This window comes from Palaemon carinicauda, chromosome 31 (assembly GCF_036898095.1).
Source record: "Palaemon carinicauda isolate YSFRI2023 chromosome 31, ASM3689809v2, whole genome shotgun sequence".
In the NCBI taxonomy this organism is placed as follows: Eukaryota; Metazoa; Arthropoda; class Malacostraca; order Decapoda; family Palaemonidae; genus Palaemon; species Palaemon carinicauda.
This window is the reverse complement of record NC_090755.1, coordinates 22,410,427-22,432,725: the sequence shown is the minus strand read 5'-3', so window position 1 is coordinate 22,432,725 and position 22,299 is coordinate 22,410,427. Positions and strand designations below refer to the sequence as shown.

Sequence of the window (22,299 nt, the reverse complement as noted above, 5' to 3'; positions counted from 1 at the left end):
GGAACAGATAGGGGGAATTCACCAATTCAGAGTTTCTCCGACTTAACACATCCGATATCTGGCCAAGGGTGCGTTGCGTCTTTTTAAGGCAGTTCCCCAAAGAGGAATGGTTTGGTGTAGTAGAAATCTCAGTGCTTTCACCCCTGCTTGTGACAAATCCTCAAATCAAAGTAGGGCATTTTGTTAATCAAGATTTTCTGTAAACACTCTGCAGGATATTGCTCTAGACCAATGATAGAGTCATGCACAGGCTTGAAATGCAGAAAGCTATTTCCATGTTTGTCATTTCTGAGCTTGAAAAGATGGAGGGGGGTTCAGATAAATCTTCTGTCTGGACAGACAAATCTAGGCTAGCCAGAGGTGGTAATTCTAAAGACCTGATGGCTTTAAGGGAACTCTCCAAGACCAGAACCTGCATTTTAAACATGGTTAGAGTATCTTTAGTCTGTTTGGAGAGTTCTAGTCCATACCCAAGTTCAGGATTTCGCACCTGCGTTTGAAACCTGGCTCCGGGTTCTTTCTCAGTAAAAGGTTTCTCTAGGGGAGACTATTTCATACCCTTTAGGTGATGGATGAGGCTCCTAATCCTCAAAAATTGAGATGTCTCTGTAACTGACATAGGGACTTCGAAAGGGCTTACCTCTTTTAGAGAATCATTTCTTATATCTTCTCGAACGTCCTTCCTTTCATTAGCTGCAGTCTTATTGAGGTGAGACAAGGAGGTAGTAAGAGGCCTGGGAAAACCTCTTCCAGGGTCAACATATGAGGCAGAACTTTGGACTACTTTTACCGGATTCGGCATATTAGGTGAGATAGATTTCCCTACCGGCAAGCCTCCGCATTGTCTTTGAAGTGAGCCTCGTCTACTATCCTTAATAAAGTTGACTCTTTCTAAGTCATACTGGGGCGCAGTTATTAAAGCGGGGTAGAGTGTTTTCATCCTTTAATTCTCAAAGTTTGCGAAGGGATATCCAGAACAGATCATTGTATGATCAAACGAATGCACTTCACTTGAGACACCAGGTATCTTATGCTTCCTATCCATGCTCATAGGGCCAGTGTTTGGGCCATCCCTAAGGCTTCTCAGGGAAGATAATCTCACATATCCATCAAATGGGGTTGCAAGTGCACAAGCCAGGGAAGGGTCACTATGTCCATAAGGTGTCTCAACCTGGCTAGACTGCAAAGAATAGTTCTCACACTTCAAAATATTAGCATATGATCTGTTGTCATTGCAGATGGGAACAACAAACTGGAATGAATTGTATACTTGTCCTGCGTGTGAAGGAATCTCATCTCGCACAGGGATGGCGATGCATACGGTGACATCATTATGCACAACTTCGTCTGGCTGAAAAACAAGCCTGTCTGAATTATGAAAGGCTGTAGCGTCTGCTTTTGTCCTACTTGAATTCTCAACTCTAATAGGCTTGGAAAGAGAGGACAAAATAAAAGAAATTCCTGGTTTCGGTAAGCTTTGGGGTGTGGACGCAACCGAGGCAGTCTGACCACCATTATCATAAACTGCTAGAGTTCTTAAGACTGTAGAGGAGATATAAGCTTAGGAACCTTACAAGTACTGTATAAGGTAAACCTTGTTCTTGAAAATGTGTTGGAGATTGCAAAAATTTGTCTTCCAACAAGGTTGCTTTATAACCAAGGGAAAAACCTGTCTCAACTCTAGAATCCCGCTAACGAGAATGTGAGTGTACTTTCCTCACACAAATTAGATATGTTTCCAAGGGTGAAGTTTTTCTGAACAAACATGTTTTCTCTTTGTGATCATGGTTATTATGCTGAGACCTAGCTCACGGCAAAAATCTTTTACAAGTGCCGGCTCAAAGTCTCGCCACATATATTCAACATTATTCAGATTACTACTGGTGTCATCTACTATAATTAAAGTTTCAGGGAATTCACGGCACAAAATATTATAGGGAGGCTTTCGTCGCAGAAAAGAAAATTCTTCTCTAACTCCTGTTGGGAGGAGATGCAGTAGGACATAAATCTTGTTAAGTTTTCTGCAACGAGAATATCCCTACCATTGGGAGGATATCCACTCCCTACAGTATTTACAGGGTGAATTCATTGAACATCTCTTGTCTAAGCAAGAGGGACAAAAAAGATGTGGATCGATGTCTGCCCGGCTCATGAGAACGCCACAATAGTCACTATCCCGTCGTGGGCAAGAATGTAAATATCGAGATTTACACGACATAAAACACTCACTTGTATCTCATAGATTATGAATAGTAATGCAAGTGACTGTTAATAAAGAGTACTAAACACTTGAAGGGTAAGCGAGTTGAACTCGAAAGGCTGGATTGTAGAGAGGAAGTGAAACTACAACCTCTTCACTTCACAACCAGATTTGTTGTCGGGAGGCAATGCAAAGCAAACATCCTCTTGTCACATGCATTAGGGTTGCCTAGCAATGAAGCATGGTGCAATCGAACCAATTTTCTTTGACTGGCTGATTGTATAAATAAGACTAGGAGTAATCTATATAAATGAATCAGACATTTGTATTAGAGTAGGAATAAATATTTTTTTCTTTATAATTTGCTTAGTTTTCTTGTTCCATAAACTGAGGCAGATCCCTTAACCCAGTTCCAAGTCAGTGAAATACAATTTCATAACTTTAAGCATAAACAGAAAAAAAACTTACCTGAAATAGGGCTCATAACTTGTCACTGTTCCATCGGAGCCATTATTTAGGAATGCTTTAACAGAATCAAGGTCATAAATTGATAGCAAGTCTGTATGCTATACTCAGTGGCAGCCCTCTAATTACTACTAAACTGCAGTCAATTTATGCAGTACTCAATTCAACAATATATGTCAGTTCCTTGACATGGCCATCATCATCATACAGTATATCTTCTAAAAGTAATCCAAATTAGTGATCGCTTATAAAGCAAAAGTCATCATCATTCTCCTCTATATTTCCAACTCAAGTCCATTCCAGTCCAAATATCACAATCAACTTTCACAACAGAAAAAGAACGGCCTTTAATCAAAGTATCAGAGAAAAGGAGCTCAAAGGAGGAAGTACAGCCTGCAAAAAAAAGAGAAAAAAAGAAACTTACAAACACACTTATACAGTATAACTATATTATCAAACCACAAAATGAATATCAAATATCTTAAGCAACTTGTATTTTTCTTAGCCATACAAACCTGAATCCTTTAATAAGGGAGATTAATTCACCGCTAGCTGGAGTCAGCTGTCATAGTTGGATAACAAGCACTTATCCAGCTAGTGACGGTGCCAGGCGAGAAGCCATGTCCCCTTTCTAGCCAGTGAGCCTTCACTTTTAACCTTTCAACCCCAGACTGAGAGGGCTGGTTGAGAAAGGAAGTTGGACTTTTGTACTCTAAAAATTTGTGATTTGTTCCTAAGCAGCATACAAACCCTCGCCCTTTAATTAGGGAGGCTTACTGCTTTGTGGGCTGGAAGTCCCCTCGCAACCAAACTGGAAGGGTCATTATCTTCCCTGTAAGAAATCATTGTTTGATCTGTGCAGAAGCAAAATGATAAATGTAGCAACCTCCTAACTAACTTTCACAGGGATGAACGTCTGATAGGACCTGGGCCGTAAATGCAAGCGTGTCACTGATCAAACTGGAGATTCCCTTTCCCTAAAGGGATGTCAGTTGGGAACCTAAACCTAGTATGATGATTGATGGGCTGGTATTAGATCCACCATCCCCAAGCTCATTAAAAGGGGCTGAGAGAGATACTACTTGAGATCTGAAGAATGGAGCTCTGAAACAAAAATTAAAAGCATCAAGTCTGTATGGTATGTAAAGTTTCAACCGCTTGATCCCCGATAGGATGGACTAAAGAATGAAGATGATCCAGTCAAACTACCTTTTATTCCAGACTTACATCTACAGGTTACCATAGACGAGATGCATCCTTTTCCTATGTCAGAGCTGGACTGCTTACACAATTACAGTACTCAAGCAACCAACACATGTCCAAGCACGAAGGTGTCAAGGGACTTGTGGGCTTTAGTCTTGCAAATAAGAGGCTGTGAAGGTGGTCTGCCTTTTCCAGACATTGACCAACATTTGAACCACTAACAGGTTTCTCTTGAAAGAAAGAGTGGGGCCAGTAACCCTGACTTCATAGCTATGGTCATAGCTGGTGGTTCAACTCTCTCGTCACTTGAGCCATAAGTACTACGGATTGTCTCATAAAGCCAGAAAGAAATTGTGTTCCTTGACACCTCTTTCTTGGACCTGTAAGTGCTAACGAAAAGTCTCTGACACTCAGGCATGAGGTGTTGATTCCTTTTCAGATAGCACCACATATACCTCACTGGACACAAGAACATCTCTCAATTCATCCCCTGACACCTCCTGAAGAGAGAAGATGGAGAAGGATCATGCACCAACAAGTTCTGGGTTTTGGCCAAAAAGTCCAGGACAGAACTTCCACCTCTTGGCATAGGTGACTAAATAAGTGCCCATGTAACTTACAAACTCTCTTCGCCAATGCTAAAGCTAGCAGAAAGATAGTATTGGGTTAGATCCCTGTCTGATGACCACCTCAAAGATTCAAATGGGGTATGGGTAAGAGCCTTGAGAACTAAAGTATAAATCTTTCACTCCATAGACTATACTCACGGGCCAAGCAGTACCCTTTGACAGCTGTGACTGAGAGGCGTTTCTCTTGATGAAGGAAGACGAGTAAATCTGTGATCGGTGCTGAAGTTGCTCCGACTGGAGAAATATCCCTTCCTAGAGAGTTATTGAGCCCTTTGACTGGCCAGAAAGTACTATATTGGATCCCACTTTCTGGTTACAGCTTATTTCATCTTTGACTACACATAAACAGAATAGTCTGGCCTATTCTTTCCTCATACACTTGACAACACTGAAATTTTCAAACAGTTCTTCTCTCAAGAGGTTAACTACTGCAATTGTTCAGTGACTACTTTCCTCTTGGTAAGGGTAGAAGAGACTCTTTAGCTATGGTAAGAAGCTCTTCTATGAGAAGGACACTCCAAAATGAAACCATTGTTCTCTAGTCTTGGGTAGTGCCATAGCTTCTGTACCATGGTCTTCCAATGTCTTGGGTTAGAGTTCTCTTGTTTGAGGGTACACTCGGGCACCCTATTCTATCTTGTTTCTATTCCTCTTGTTATTTTCAAGTTTTTATGGTTTGTATTATGAAATATTAATCTTAATGTTGTTATTTTTCTTAAACTTCTTAAACTTCTTGTAGTTTTTCTTTATTTCCTTTCCTCACCGAGCTATTTTCCCTGTTGGAGCACTTGGGCTTATAGCATCCTGCTTTTCCAACTAGGGTTGTAGCTTAGCAAGTAGTAATAATAATAATAATAATAATAATAATAATAATAATAATAATAATAATATTAATAATAATAATAATAATAATAATAATAATAATAAAATCGTAGTACATAGCTCATTTAGCACGGTAGACATCTGTAGAAGACCTCCAAAGGTATCCAAACATCTACTATGAAGCGCCTTGCAAAAAGCTTTCACTTGGAGGAGATAGTGGATAGCCTCCACCTGTGAAGAGCCAAGGACTCCAAAACATGGTGGAATCTCTGTAGTTGTGGCTGACAGAAGAGTGTGGGCCACTGTGGTAGTTTTCTTGGAACCTTGAACAGAAGAGCAAGCATATCAGGATACCACTCGACATGAGGCCATCTGGGAGCCACCAGGGTTATTACGAGTTCTGGGATAGTCAACATTCAACAACATTTTGGCAATTTTCTAGAGACCTTGACTAGACAAGCTAGCAGTACGGGATGCCACTTGGCATGAGACAATCTGGGAGCCATCAGGGTCATCTTGAGTCCTAGTGTAATAAACATTTGATTACTGGCCAAATCCGTGTGAACAGCAGAAATCAACCATGGGTCTGGAACAGGATAACAGATCACGGCCTTCCTGTTCAGCCGGATATCAAACAGGTCAATCACCAGAGAACACCACAAGGCAAGAAGCCTTTCTGCTACAAGAGGAGGATGTACAGACCACTTTACCCCTACCTGTCCCTGGCAACTGATGTGTCTGCTAGTGAGTCTTGCCTGGAATGTACCTTGCTGACAACTCTACTGCGTGAACCATCACCCTGATGTGTATCTGCTTCATCAGCTCATAAAGAGTGTACGAGACTGTGGCATCCCTGCTTGTTGACTATGGTGGTGTTATCACTCCTCAATATTGAGTGCCTCCTCAAATGTTCTTGGAAAGCTTATAACCCTAGGAAGGCTGCAACTTGATGATGTTAATATGCAGATGCCTTTTTTTCTCCAGTGTACACATCTGAGATGCATCAAAGAAAAGTTGCATATTCGGAGGTGGAGAGTCAAGTTGAACTCACCTGTTAAGGTACTTCTTGTTGAGCCACCAGGAGAGATCGTCTTGAACCTTCTGCTCCACTAGAATAGGATGGAACAAGGAATCCATGTCAGCTGACCAGTGATCCTTCAGACACTACTGAAGGGATCACTGGTGGAGGCATCCATGTGGAACAGGCTTCTCTGAGGAGAGGTGACCTCCCTGAGCCTTATGTGATTATCTGTAGGAAAGACTCACTGTTGCCGTGCCTATCAGCATGCGCAGGTACTTAAAACTTTGCTTGAGTATGATATCTGACTTCTCCCAATTTACTACAATCCCCAGTTCATGGCAAAATGCAAGAATCTGATCTAGATATTGTAGCAACTGCCTCTCTGTGGAGGTCAGGATCAACCAATCATTGAGATACAGTACATCAAAGGATGTATTCCTCACGAATGGGCCCAAGTAGCTACCAATGGGAACACCCAACTGAACACCTGGGAAGCCGTACACAGTCCAAAGCACAGAGTCTTGAACTAGTCTACCATACCATGAAGGGAGAAGTGGAGGCACTTTTGAGAGGACTGATGAACAGGCACTTGAAAGTATACATCCTTCAGGTCTACCAAAAGCATGGAAGTCTTCCTTAATGATGGAATTCAGCACAGACAGGATTGTTTCCATCCTGAAATTTGTCAATCAAACAAACTTGTTCAGAAAAAAAGAGGTCAATGACCAGTCTTCAACTGCCAGTCGCCTTCAGCAGGAGGAGACAACTATACAAGCCTGGAAACTAGTCTCAAATAACTTTGAAGGCATTTTTCTCCAACATCATTCCACCTCTGCCCACGATATTGTATGATACATAGATAACTTGATCGGGACTTGATAGTAGGGGGGGGGGGCTGACGGTCCTGAAAGGGTAGCAAATAACCATACCAAAGGGTACTCAGTACCTTAGACTCGGCCCTGTGTCTCTACAAAGTCGCCCAATGGCAAAGCAGGCATCCGCCTACTAATAACAGTGGGAGAGGGGAACACTAGCATCAGCATTTCCCTCTCCCTTCCCTCTTTCCACAGCTTCCCTTTCTAAAAGGAGTGGGTTTAGGGTGCTTGAAAATCCTGTTCATACACAGTCTCTTCCTGGGAAGAGGTCCTATGCGTTATGGACCTGGGTCTCGGAGTGGGCACTGGCACTTCCTTGATCCTGATTCTGCAAGCTTGGTTGCATCCAAAGATTTGGTATGCCACCACCTTCAAGGTCCTCCAAAATTCTACCACTGCCTGTAAACGACTTCCAGGCAAGAGAGAAGTGACACCCCGCACCAACGAGTTCCACAACCTTGCATCTCATATCTTCAAAGGTCAGTTAGCTCACCCCAGGTTTGCTGCCTGGTAGGCTAGGAAGGTGACCGCCTTTACACCCGACAGCACAAGACTTTTGTACTTATCCAAAGCCTCTGGGATTGATAACCCTGTCGACTTTGTAGAGTACTGTATGTGATTGCTCCTGACCACTAGTCAAGTAAGGAAACTGTGGAGAAAGGCCAAGCCGAATCTCCATGGTTGCTGATTCAGAGGCTGAGAATTACGTGCCTTCCTCCTGGAGTTTCTCCAAAAGCCCTTCGTCAGAGTGCGCACTGACAGGTCAACCTGCAATGCTAAACCTCAGCTGTCTAGAGAGTGGGAAGGGAGGCAGGATCTTGCTTTACCTATTAGTAGTGAATTCTCAGATCCCCAGATCTGATCATCAACTCAATCCACGGGCAAATCCACCAGATCCGAATATGCCAACTGCTAATTCCAACGAGGGCTTTGATCCTTAAAGAATAATGAAGTGCTGATCAATGACCAAAGTCTTTTCTTGATGGAGGTGCCATGGTTGCCTCCCTCCAGGCTGGTGCTCTTACAAATGAGGGCAAGGACCTTCAATAAGTAACTTTACGACTCAAGGAAGTTTGTTTCGGCGAACATTAAACTTTGGTCAGGAGTCCTCTGGTCATCCTGCCCTTGAGCACCCTTGCCTCATCAAAGCCATGAGGGAGGCAGCATGCAACAGAGACTCTGCTCCCCCACATGAGTACAACAAATCAGGAGTTATTGAAGACCTGGGCAGGCCAACAGCAATGGCAGGAGAACAGGCATGGGACACAGCTAAACCAAAAGTACCAGGTACTTCTCCCACTGTAGTTTGAAACTGAAGGGCAACCAAAGCCCATTGCTCCTTGGTATGGGGAACAATGCCCTCAGCCCCACATTCTTGAAGTACCAAAGCGTGCATGAGCTTGCGTACATCAACGACAGAGGGAGGAGTGGGCAATTGACATCCTAAAACGAATAGAGATGGAGGTCGTCCCAGCTCTTCTGTCAGCCTTGGAACATTAAGTGTATGGGGCCGTACACTTCTCTTCCAGCCAGCTACAGTCATACCTCTCTTCACGAAAGACTCTGCTTATGAAATTTTCAAGCTACGAAACGAGATGCGAATATTTTTATGACTCACTTTATGAAAAATGTTTCACTTCAAGAAAAGAGATGTGCCAGCTAGGCCAAGAATAAAATAGTCACCCCTCACAGAGTTGAAGAAAATGGGTTCGACAGAAAATGCAGTTCTAGTCTATAATAGGGGTAACTATAATAGTATAGTATTGTACTGTATGTATTGTATTATTTTCCATTTATTATTACATTATGTTGTAATAAATACTTAATTTACTGGTATTAACATCTATTTTAGGTATATTGAATTGTTCAAATGTATTTGGCTCTACAGTATTTCATTGTGGTTATACTATACTATAGCTTTATAATGAGATTTAATGTAGTATTTTGGAGGGTTTGGAACAAATAAGGCAATTTGCATGCGAAATGTGACTTACAACACGAAAAAATCACTTTACGAAAGCCACTCCAGAACAAATTAATTTTGTGTTGTGAGGCATTACTGTACTGGAGTAGCAGGATAAGCCAGGACCATAAGGCCAGCTAGGGCTACCGGGGTAGCCATGACCCGAGCTGGGTCTTGGTACATGGCTGGGACACAATGATATAGGGCAGGGAACCACTCAGGTGATGTCCATCTTCAAAAGAGGTGGTGTCACAGAGGGCCATATCCATATAATCATGGCTGGCCTGCCCTGATTTTTTCCATCTTTTCCTCTTCTTCATCTTAAAAGAATATTTGGAATTCCAGTTGGAGAAAAATGAGGCACGGTTCTCCCTCTTCCTGGCTCTTGCTCCTGACTCTGTAAGCAGGGAGGTCAAGATCTCTGGAACGATTGATGATGTTAATCCCATGAAAGGCACATTCACAAGGTCTTGGGACCCAGAAACAAACAGAGCCATAGCCACAACCCCTTACACTGAGGAAGAAGGAACCAGACCCGCCCCAAAGTGCTATGGACAAGTGGTATAAAACCGAGCCCAGCAGCGAGAGCATGGCTTCTAGTATCAAGTTGTCCTAAAGAGGCTTCATGCACAGCCAGTATCAACAAGACTAGAAGGCCACAAAGGATATCATAAAGAACCATGTCAACCCATGTCAAACTCTACAATCAACCTAATCATTTACTATCAGACGAAGAAGACCTAATCCCTCATTATGAGAAAAAATCTGGCCACTTCCAAGAAGGACTTTCTGAAGGGTCCAACTTCCTTTATTCCTACCAATGCCCAGTCTGTGAATGTCCCAGCCATTACATTGGAATGACAATGTTGAGACTCTCCAAAAGATTGTCCTGCAGTGTCCAACAGGGAGCCACTAAGACCCACCAGCTCCTCGCTAACAACAAGATCTTTATTCGAGAGGGCATCATAAGAAATACAAAGATCATTGGCAGTGCCACAGATGGCATGAGGCTCAGAATCCTGGAGGCCCTGCTCATTCAACAAGAGAGACCCAACCTGAACGTGACCACAATGTTCTTCCTTCAATCTTGCAGAAAGAATACTGTACCTCCAATCAACCTTGTATCAACAACAATGGTCACAATGATGAATGGCCTGGCTGCTTGTCTGCTGCTGAGGTTCTCCCCCAAAAAAAATGCCTCCGACAATCAACAGGCAGCCCTGGACTCCCTAGACCAGAACTCTGAGCAGCAGAATAGCTTGACTGACTCCGAATTCAGCACAGGCAGCGTGTTGGCCAATCAGCTTTGGGAGCCCTGGCTGGGCCTAGCCACACCCTCACTCCACCCTACACCGATGATTGTGAACGGAATACTAGCCTGACTGTGACAGAGCCTCTTCCAGCAAGTACCACAGGCAATGGTAGAGCAACTCCATCACAGACCAGATACGTACCCTGCCCACGACAAATCAGCGACCAGCAGCTGATGTGATGAGCCACCCACAGTGTATATAAAGAACCTGCTCACCAACCCTTAGCCAGATTTTGCCTGACGTTGGGAGGAGACACTTGCACCCTCTTGTAATGCATAGTAGCCACACTTTAACTGTACCAATCCTAATAAGTTTACTTTAGTAAAATTATGGATTTTTTCTATGTATTTTGCTCCCCCTACTGATGACTAACATAGCATAGTTACTGGCAGAACTCAGTATTGACGAAAGAATAAAAATACGAACAAAAGAAAAGCTCAACTGCAAAATTAATGCTACTGAGACAAAAATTATTTTCAATGAAATTTCCTTAAAAGATGGTCTACTCCCAAAGCATGCCATACACTGTTAATATTGCTTAAAAATAGACAACTTAGTATTAACATGTACATGTATTATTTTTGGGCTCAAGCCATGTCGTCCTGATGGAAGGTTCCTATTGGTAGCTTTCTGAGAGATATTTGGCTACAGTGATATTCCCAGAGAATTAACCTTTAGGTCTCCATAATTCTAACTCCTGGCGCGAATATCCTTAAAATTTCTCTTAAGGATATCGCATAATATCAGGGGATGTATATCTTGATACAACACATACCAATCTTCACCACGAATAATGCTTTCGCTTCGAGGGGGAAAAGTTGCAAAAATAGAAGGGGAGCCGTTATCAAGGTACCCTTCCTCCCGTACTACTACTGAGTATCTAGATGGCGCTGTATCCAAGATGGGGCTCATTCCTATTCTCGTAGTGAATTCGCACGGTGGTTTTCCCTGTTGCTCTAACGTTTGTGTTCGATATCTAAGGATTTATCATGCAATCTCCAACTACTTCTGCCTCTGGAAAGTTGAGTATTCATTCTTTACAGTCTATAATTTTTAGCTCCTGCTTCACAGAGAAATTAGAATAATTTTAAGTGTTTGGAGCTTCGCCGATCACCGGAGGCGCCATGGGCGCTGTTGTTCATAACGCATGAATCATTTAGTTAACTGAACGACTTCCCCGGTTGTAATAGCATGAATATTTATGAAGCTATTCAATTAAGATTTTACTAGGAAATTATATATTATGTCGATTGTATTCGTTAGAGTTTCGGCGATTTAGGTAACCGAACCTCGCCCCGCGCTAGGCTTCCTAGCCTACGTGCTTCAGTTTACTTTCATGCATGATATAGAATGACATTCCTAGTTGTAATAGCATTAATAAATTATGAAGCTATTTAGGCACAATTATACTTGTAAAGATATACATAATTTTGCATATATTTCCTCTTCCTTATATCGATCGTATACGTTAGAGTTTCGGCGATTTAGGTAACTAAAATCTTGCCTTGCGCTAGGCTAGCTAGCCTATGCGCTTTAGTATACTTTCATACATGTTCCTAGTTTACCCTCAAGTATCGTTTTATCAATTCATGCGGAGATAGATATCTCCCAGAATTATTATATAACTCGATACTCGTCTCCTGTGGAGATTTAAGGGTACAGTAATCCCTCTTCCCTCTGAGTACCGCCATAGGCGACAGCCCTACCTTGGTCCTGCCATAGAGTAGACACTCCGGCTTGACTAGGCTAGTGTTTTCTGTCTCTTACCCTTGCCGGCGGATAGCCGGCTCTGGTTTTTTTGACAGAACCTGAGTATATTCAGTCTTTTTGCCGGCGGCCGAGCAGCAGGGCGAGTAGTCACTCCCCTGCCGGCTTTCAGCTGCCAGCATAGGAGGCTATGCCTCCCTAGGCCGCACTTGAAGTGGTGGTATGATGCCGCCACTTTCTCCCCTGCGGTCTAGAGGACTAATCCTGTTTCAGCAGACCCTAGGCTGAAAAATAGATATTCTTCTGCCGCTTAGGATGGCGCCGATACTGAAACGAAGTTTCTCCCCTGTTGGGAGGTGGCGGGAATTCTGCCGCCTCCTCCTAACAATGTTTCGGCAGACCCTAGGCTGAAGAATAGATATTCTTCTGCCGCCTAGGACGGCGCCGATACTGAAACAGAGTTTCTCCATTGTGTGGTAGTGGCGGCAACCTTGCCGCCTTCTTCCACACTTGATACAGGACCCTTTCCCTGCCCCTCTCTGTCCTTTAGCAATGCCTAGCCATCGCAACCCTGTGGCCGTCGTCCTACAATCTCACCGCTTGCCGGGTAGGTTGTGGTGCCGGTCGGGCTCCTACACAAGCAGCTGTATAGTCACTCAGTCTTCCTTTATGGACGCAAGGCTCCGGGAAAGGTTGTGCCGGCTGTGACGGCTGCCGGTGGGAGACCCCTGTTCTGTCGAGTGTTTTTCAGTCCTCTCTTGGACTGCCATCCACATCCGAGGAGCCGGCAGTGACTGGCAACAGTTTTTGTGGTTGGATGGAAGCCTGAATGATACATTCTCCCCTTCCATTTGAACCCTCATTCTGGAGGAAGGCAGTAAGATTAAGTACTTATACCCTTAATTATTGTTAACAAACATTTAATAAGGTAGCCCTTCACTCCATGCTTTCTCTCTCTGTCAGCTAGTGCCGCCAGCTATGTTGCCGGCTGGGCTGGTGCCGCCAGGTATTTCCCCAGCCGGCGAGACGCCGGGACCGTGCCGCCAGGTGCTAGCCTAGCCGGCAACACGCCGGCTGAACTACAGTATATGATTATACAGTAGCCAGTATATTTGCAGACAGAAAACTATAGTAGAGTATATATTATACAGTAGTTATTTTTCAACATACCCTATGTATCCTTGCACAGTCTCTTGTTAAGACCAGTCATATATCAAAAGAAAAGATTTTTTTCAACACACTGATAGCTATCAGTTAACAATTTACCCCACAATATTAAAACCTTAAGAAGGGTCAGTGTTAAGTTACACTTATCTACCCCAAGGGGTTAGAACCCTTCCCTTGGGTTTCCTGAATAGGAAGACTCTATGGCTTTAATTTTGGGGGAGGTCACAGCAATTGACTGGACAGGAAACACAAGTATGTGTGTTTCCTGGTTCCTTTCTAGCTTGACTATCCTAAGCTATAATGGTTAAAATATTAATAGTAATATTTTACATAATTGTTTATCAGGGGAGATAGACTACCACATACTCATTTAAATTTCCTCTCTTTACAGGAGGACCAAGTGAAGTGCGAAGTCATCTTCTGCGACGTAAGGAGTAAGGACTTCTGTGGCCATAAAGAGTGCAGAGCTCATGCCCCCTGCACCGCTACTAATAAAGCTCTACGGTACTAGGACCGCCAAGGCTGCAATATATGCTTTGCCTTGGTTACCGAAGCTTTCGAACCCAAGTCAGCATAGTCAAGGGATGCAGCACGAGAAAAGCTGCGTAGTTGGGTAAGTGGGTTCCAGAAGGACTCGAAGGGACCGTACCTTCCTAACAAAAGTATGCGCAACTTGCTGTTCCCTAAAGCGGGTATGGAAGCTGTCATACCCAAGACACGAACCGAGATTCCATGTGTCCAGAATGTTGTCGAAATGTAAGTCAGCGATGTGAAAAAAATTAATAATAGTTGGGGAAAATACAAACCATTTCCACATATAACGAGCTTGGGTTATAAATGTTTTAAAGTAACTCTCATTATCAATTCCCTTTTGTCATAATGTCTGATATTCTGCCCCAGTACTGTACTATAATGATTTCCCTTATATTCACTGTAAAGATTTCAATTTTTCTTAAATAGGTTTTCATATTTTGCCAGCAACAAATTCATTTACTTTTATAACCGAAAGTCATGAATAGAAGCATTTTTTATAGTTTAAGGGGTATTGTAATATTTTTTGGTCCTACCAGTTGTCTAATCACATTTGTTTTTGCAGCACGCCCTACTCTCTGTAGGGTTTTTGTTTAGAGAGGCAACTGAACTCAAATTTCAATGCTCAGCTAGATGTTGTCATTAGAGAAGTTTTGACATCAGGCACGGCCTTTCTTCAGTATTCTCAGTTTAGTTGAAAAAGAGCTTCGACAGTTGAAAACCTTGCGAATCCAAGATTTCATCAACAAGGATCAAGATATTGCTACTCCACATCACCAGATCACAAAAGGTGATTCCAGACTGGAACTTAGTGATGGACAGTTTTTTAAATGTCTGCCCCAGAACCAAGTGAACGTAAAGGGGCCTAAAACCGTCTTTTTGCGGAAGACCACAAACTTTTAAGTGTCATAAACATTAATAGTAAACTGGAACTATTGAAATGGCATACTGGTACTTTCCCAAATAGATACACGGTTAGGTGTGCCTTGGTTTAGACTTGGCCTGTATAGGAACACTTATGAGTGTCCCACCTGGGGGGAAAAAATTTCCTGTTTGTTTATCATTGTTACCCTGTTGCTGAAGTTTGACGTAAAGGAATGCTAATTTTGTCTTTAATTTTCTATTTGGATTGATGGGTCCATGCTAACATAACCCTAACAGTTTTGTACAAATAAATTTTATTTCCTTGTGTTTTATGAACACAGCATATCATTCCTGTTCCTACACTAATGTGCCCACCTTCCCCAGCCACTGTTTTTTAAGATCTCTTAAGTACCGTAATTTATCATAATTCTTTCCTCCCACACTGTGTCCTGTAATTAATTAAACAATATTTCCTTTCACCTAAGGTTCTTATACTTGTACTTATGATCAGCAAGCAAAAGGGAGGAGAAGCAAACGGGTAAGTCAGGTTCTAGCTGGGTCCCCTTGCCCAGTATAAATCAAGGGGTGGTGCCCAGTACTCCGGTCTGTTGAACTGTTATTCAAGTTTTTGGGTATTACACCATTGTATATTTGTTGTGTAGTGAACGTCGGGTTGTGGTCGGCATTCGGACACTAGGCAGTTCGGGTGCTACCTCTGGCCACAGTCCGCAAACCACTACAACGACGCATTACAAGGCATGGACATCCATCAAGAGGAGAGGATGTCTGAAGTGTCCTCGGATACTGAGAAGAATCTTCTGAAAGGTCATGAGGAGGAGTCTACGTTGACTCCTGAAGAAGACGATGAAGTCGATTTGGAGTCCTTTCCGTCGGTGCCGGCTTTGGAACCGTTACCTTCAACATCTTCCGCCCCTCCATCAGATGATATGAGACAGGCACTCGCCAATCTTACGGTGCTGATGGAGAGTATTTGCAAGCAAGGCGAAGAAAGGGAGGCGAACTTGAAAGGCAAATCGCTCAACTCTCTGCCTCCCATGGGTCTCACAAGAGACTCAGGGTTCAAGACCTCCCAACCTGCTCCGAAACTAATCCCTGAAGGTATGCAGAGTACATGCCGATCACTAACAGAAAACTCTTTATTTCAGAGAAGTTGGGAACCATCCCTATCGACGACAATCAGTTCTGGCCAAGCTTCAACACTTACCCAGACTGCTTCATTCGTCTGAAGCTGGAACCAGCGATGAAGGAAGAGACGGAACCCAAGGAGGTCATAGTATTTGACCATGGCAAGGCACAGGCTCTTTTGTTAAGCAGCCTGAAGCAGGTGGGCTACACTAATTCCAAGGTGTCAGCCCTCAACAAGAAACATCCTACCTTTCTTGCTCCAGCTTCAATAGCCTTCCCATTTACATCGAAGGCTCTTAAAGCCGTTGTTAAGGCAATAGAGGCAGGCAAACCTTGTCCTACACTTGACGAGTGTAGACCTTTCTCGTTAGCCCTGCCCATGAAGGATAAGGAGTGGAAGGAAGTCCACCTTACCTTCTCCGTTGGGAAGTTGGAGGCAGATATTGCTGGACGTCAGTTCAACGAAAATTTCCCAAAGCTGTCTGACTTTCTCTTCCGTAGGGAGCAAGAAACAAAGGAAAGACTAGCGGCATCTCTATCCTTACATAATTGTTTAGAGATGACTGCAGGCCAAAAGAGCATCCCGGATATGAACATGGTACTTGGCCAAGATGCACATGGCTACCTTGGTTAAGGACCTATATGGCTTTATTAACGCCAGAAGGGCATGTAGGAAGTTCGTGTTTGCTTCGGCTGGTGTGAAACAAGAACCCAGGAAGCTGATAGCTGCCAATATCTGGGGTAAAGACCTCTTCCCAAGTGAAGCGGTCAAGGAGGTAGTTGACAAGGCCGCCACGGAGAATAGAAACCTTCTCCAAAAGTGGAGCATGTCATCTAAGAGGAAGTCTTCTCCAAATGAGGGTCCCCAGCCTAAGAGACCCAGATTACCCTCTCGGCCTGCCAAACAACAACATCCACAGTCACCATGGCCGCGGTGCTCCCAGTGGTTGCTCAACCGCAAACCACTTACCAGATGGTACCTCAACAGCTGGTTGCCCAGTCACCAGCATCTAACCCCACGTATGAGAGGCAGACCAATACCTTTCATCTCAAAGGTAGAGGCTCTAGACGGGGCTCCTCAAGACACCCCTCATGAGGCAAGGGGGGTAAGGGAGGACGCGGTCAGGGAGGAAAGTCCTTCGAAAAACAGAAGCAACGAGATGCTTCAGGTAGGAGGGAGGCTTCAACAATTTCAGGATCGTTGGACCTTTGATCCTTGGGCCCACAGCCTAATCAAGAATGAACTTGGATGGAGCTGGAGCGAGGCTCCACCATCATTCCCTCAATTCTTCCAACACTCCACCCCCTTACTGGAAGAATATACCCTAGAACTATTGACCAAATGGGTAATAAGGAGGGCAAAGTCCATCAAATTCCAGGGAAGGCTATTTTGTGTTCCCAAGAAGGACTCAGACAAACTCAGAGTCATTCTGGACTTGTCAGCACTCAACAAGTTCATCGAGAAGAACAAGTTCAGGATGTTAACCCTTCAACACATAAGGACCCTGTTACCAAAAGGGGCGTACACAGTTTCGATAGACCTGGCAGATGCTTACTATAGTGGCATATTCCAGTCTACCGCCCCCTCTCCTCCTACCTAGGATTCAGGCTACAGAAGAAATACATCTTCAGAGCCATGCCCTTTGGACTAAACATAGCCCCAAGGAATTTTACAAAACGTGCAGATGCAGTCGTTCAACAACTACGCCTAGAAGGCGTTCAGGTAGCAGCGTACCTGGATGACTGGCTGGTGTGGGCAGCATCCAGGACAGCTTGCCTGTAAGCATCCAAGAAAGTGATCCAGTTCAACTCCAAGAAGTCTCGACTTTCTCCAGCTCAAGAGTTTCAATGGCTGGGAATCCATTGGAACTTGAAGTCACACCGTCTCTCCATTCCCCCAGGGAAGAGGAGAGAGATTACAGGATCTGTCAAGAGACTACTGAAATCCGACAGGATCTCAAGACGCTAACAGGAAAGAGTACTGGGTTCTCTCCAGTTTGCAGCAGTGACAGATCCAGTGCTAAAAGCACAACTAAAAGATGTGTCAGGAGTCTGGAGAAGATACGCATCAAACGCTCGAAGAGATCAAAGGAGACCGATACCGACCTTACTACGATCACTTCTCAAGCCATGGTCGAAGGCCAAGAACCTAAAGAGGACTGTGCCCTTGCAACCACCTCCACCATCGGTGACCATCCACACGGATGCCTCGACGGAAGGATGGGGAGGTCACTCCCATCAACGTTAAGTCCAAGGGACCTGGTCTTTTCTATTCAAGACCTTTCACATCAACATTTTGGAGGCCATGGCAGTCCTTTTGACATTGAAGAAACTCTCCCTTTACAGATCAGCCCACATCAGGCTGATCCTGGACAGCGAAGTGATAATGAGATGTCTGAATCGTCAAGGCTCGAGATCGCCCCAGATCAACCAAGTGATATTGGCCATCTTCCGCCTAGCGGAAGAGAGGAGCTGGCATTTGTCAGCAGTTCACCTTCAAGGGTTCCGCAGTGTGACAGCGGACGCTCTATCCAGGCTCAAGCCGATAGAGTCAGAATGGTACCTAGACGCAGACTCATTCTCCTTCATCTTGCATCAAGTCCCGGAACTGCAGATCGACCTCTTCACGACGAGCGACAACAAGAAACTACCTCGATATGTAGCCCCATACGAGGACCCCCTAGCGGAGGCGCGTACGCCATGTCCCTCGACTGGAACAGATGGAACCGGATTTACCTGTTCCCTCCGACCAATCTCCTCATGAAGGTCCTCAACAGGCTGAGATCCTTTCGGGGAACAGCAGCTCTAGTGGCTCCCAAGTGGCAACTGGTTCCCTCTGGTATTGTAACTGAAGCTGAGGCTGGTCCCTCTTCTGGACCCAGCACTACCTGAACAGGTCCAGAAATCGACTGTCTTCGCTTCATCACAGAGAACCCAAAACCTTCATCTCATTATTGTCTCTCCTTAGCGGTAAAGAAAAGATTTGGGATCTCAAAAGGCAGTATAGACTTTTTAGAAGAATACAAGTCTAAGTCAACTAGGAGACAATATGAATCGTCTTGGAAAAAGTGGGTTGCTTTCGTCAAAGCAAAAGGACCAAAAGAAATCTCAATGGACTTTTGTTTGTCCTTCTTTATCCACCTACATAGACAAGGTCTGGCAGCCAACACAATAACTACGTGCAAGTCGGCTCTGACTAGACCTCTGCTATACGCCTTCCAAGTAGACCTGTCGAACGAAATCTTTAACAAGATCCCAAAGACATGTGCTAGACTCAGGCCTGCAGCCCTTCCGAAGCCCATTTCATGGTCCCTAGACAAGGTCCTACATTACGCTTCAACAATGAACAATGAAGATTGCTCTCTTAAGGATTTGACTCAAAAAGTTATTTTCCTGTTCGCTATAGCCTCGGGGGCTAGAGCTAGTGAAATAGTGGCCCTATCCAGAGATGAGGGCCATATTCAGTTTACAGAAGTGGGAGAACTGAATCTTTTTCCTGATCCAACCTTTCTCGCTAAGAACGAGCTACCCACTAAGAGATGGGGTCCCTGGAGAATCTGCCCTCTGAAGGAAGATGTCTCACTGTGTCCAGTGGAATGTTTAAAGGTCTATCTTAGAAGAACTTCAGACTTCAGGGGAGGACAGCTCTTTAAAGGAGAAACTTCAGGATCAAACTTATCCCTAAAACACCTGATGGCGAAGCTCACCTACTTTATTCGCAGAGCGGATCCTGACAGTACACTCGCAGGTCATGATCCAGGGAAAATTGCTTCATCACTGAACTTTTTTCAGTATACAGTGATACCTCTACATACGATCTTAATTCGTTCCAGAAACTGCTTCGTATGTTAAAACGATTGTATGTTGGAGCAAATATTCCCATAAGAATACACGGTAATTTGTTTAATTAGTTCCTCAGCCTAAAAACCCATAATAACTCCTTAATAATTGGCTACATATAATTACACATAACATTAATACAATATAATAATACATAAATATCTAAAACAAGAATAATAATAAAGAAATAATAAATAAAAAAGGGGTTTTTATGTAACACTTTACCTTATCGACAGGCCAGCACAGGTGTAGAGACTGCTACGCAGGAGGAGATGGAAGATCAGCGAGGAGGTAGGGACAGCGACTTTGTACGATAACGTGTACGATAACTTACACTACGTGAACTTTAACTTAGCTTATTTATTCTTTATATATATATTTTTTTTTTTTTACATTTTTGTCTTTTCTTATTTCTAATTTTCATCACTTTCACTCGATTCAGTGTTCCTTTTCTTTGCTTCACTTTCTTTCTTTTCATCATGATCACTAGACCGTTTTAGTAGAGATTTTTTAAAGAAACTATCGAGTGAAAGTTGCTTTGTACGGCTTTTGAGGATTTTTCTGAAATGAGTTAAGCAAACATCATCGAACTGCGCAACAACACGGCAAATCTGAAGTTTCTGTGGGTGATGCTTGTCGATGAAATCGACCAAGTGTTGATGATAATGCCAACATCTGTTTTATTTCTGCCGTACCTAAGATTTGGCCTACCTCCTTGGTCTCCTCCGACTCACTCAACTGCGCTTGGAACTCATCATGCTGCATGGCTTGCAGCTTCTTGAGTTCCTCGGTGTTGAGCTCTTCATGATGCTCATCGACGAGTTCGGTGATGTCATCTTCATCCACCTCCAGACCCATGGACTTGCCAAGGGATACAATCTCTTCAACGTCTTCCTCGGCGGCAACCACAGGTTCATTCTCGCGGCCAAAACCTTCGAAATCTCTGGGCGCAACAGCATCAGGCCAAAGCTTCTTCCAAGCTGAATTCAGGGTCCGACGAGTTATTCCCTCCCAAGCCTGATCTATGATCTTTAAGCAGTGCACGATATTGAAGTGGCTCCTCCAAAATTCACGCAAAGTTAAGTTGGTGCTTTGTGTGACATTAAAGCACTGCTTAAATAAGTGCTTGGTGTACAGCTTCTTAAAATTAGAGATGACTTGCTGGTCCATGGGCTGGAGGATAGGGGTGGTATTCGGTGGAAGATACAACACTTTGATGAATTTGTATTCGTCGATGATATCATCTTCGAGTCCGGAGGGTGAGCAGGTGCATTGTCCAAACAAAGTAAGCACTTCAAAGGCAAATTCCTCTCCTGAAGGTACTTCTTGACAGCAGGGCCGAAAACTACATTTACCCATTCCGCAAAGATATGCCTAGTAACCCAAGCCTTAGAATTAGAACGCCATAGAACATGTAGCAGGTCTTTATTAATTCTATGTGCTCCGCCATGATGCTTTCAAACTTTTTAACAAAGTCTTTAGCAGCCTTGGTGTCCGAACTCGAAGCTTCTCCATGCCGAACAACTGAATGAATCCCGGTCCGTTTCCTAAATTTCTCGAACCAACCTCGAGACGCCTTGAATTCCTCCGTCGTAGGATCGGCTGAACTCTCCCCCGCGTCACCCCCAGAGCCCGCCGCCTTCAAGTCACTGTAGATAGCGCTGGCCTTCGGAGGGGGCAGAAGGGGGAACCTCTGTCATCGTGGACGAGAGTTCTGGCCAGCTCAATTCCATAAGTGAAAGCCTATACAGTAGTTGTCTGTGTAGGTGTAAGTGATCTCCCTTGGAGATCTTGAACCCCTACTCAAACGCGGATGTAAGCTATCACCCGGAATGATTGGAATCAGTCTTCGCGTCTCCCAGACCGGGTCTTGGTTGGTAGGAGCATTGGATTTTAGGTATTTTTAATACCTGGAAGAAACCTGAGGCTTAGGAGGAGGTTGCGGAGGAGGTTGCCTAGCATCGCTATTGCATCTAGGGTCAGATAGGCCTTCACTCCTTAGGAAGGATTTCAGTTGGATGAGAGGAATGCCTGGTGAAAGAACTTTCAGGGAACTGGTAGTTGATCCTGAAACCACTTGGTTCAAAGCCTTTACAAGGTCAAGAAACCAAGGGGCATCCTTCGTAAACGGAAGTGTTTCCGATTGAGCCCCTCAAGCTTGCTTCCTTGGTTTAGGAGTGGCATCAAAAGGAAGGGGGCGAGAAGGTGGTAGCTTGTGTCTGTCTGTGCTCTGTTTTCCCTGCGGAAGTGAGCGCTGTTTACTTGTCTAATCGGTAGATCAGCAAGAGAGGAAAAACCTACTCTCTTTTGTGAGGGAACATGCTGTTCCTCTCGCAAAATAGATCTACTCGGCGAACATTGGCGAAGCGAGTATGGATAAAACACTCGCGTGTTCTCATCAATTTGCACAGGCAAGATGAATTCTACCTGTGAGCGTTGATCTACCTGACCACAGAGCACATTGATGAGGTAGCACTCGCTTTTATTCTAGACAAAGTGCCCAGAGCGTGCATATCTAGATGAAAAAACTTGCTGGAAGGAGCAATGCATGAG

At 44.1% G+C, this 22,299-nt stretch overlaps 1 protein-coding gene across 3 annotated transcripts in view; it reads right to left on the bottom strand.

Annotated features, from left to right (window-relative positions):
* Window positions 1–22,299, bottom strand: part of LOC137624346 (zinc finger protein 271-like) — a 118,066-nt gene that overhangs the window by 83,722 nt on the left and 12,045 nt on the right. For all 3 annotated transcript variants that reach the window (XR_011040722.1, XR_011040723.1, XM_068355032.1), the window contains exon 2: window positions 2,669–3,058. The gene's annotated coding sequence lies outside the window, so the exon portion shown is untranslated. The remainder of the gene's footprint in view (window positions 1–2,668; window positions 3,059–22,299) is intronic.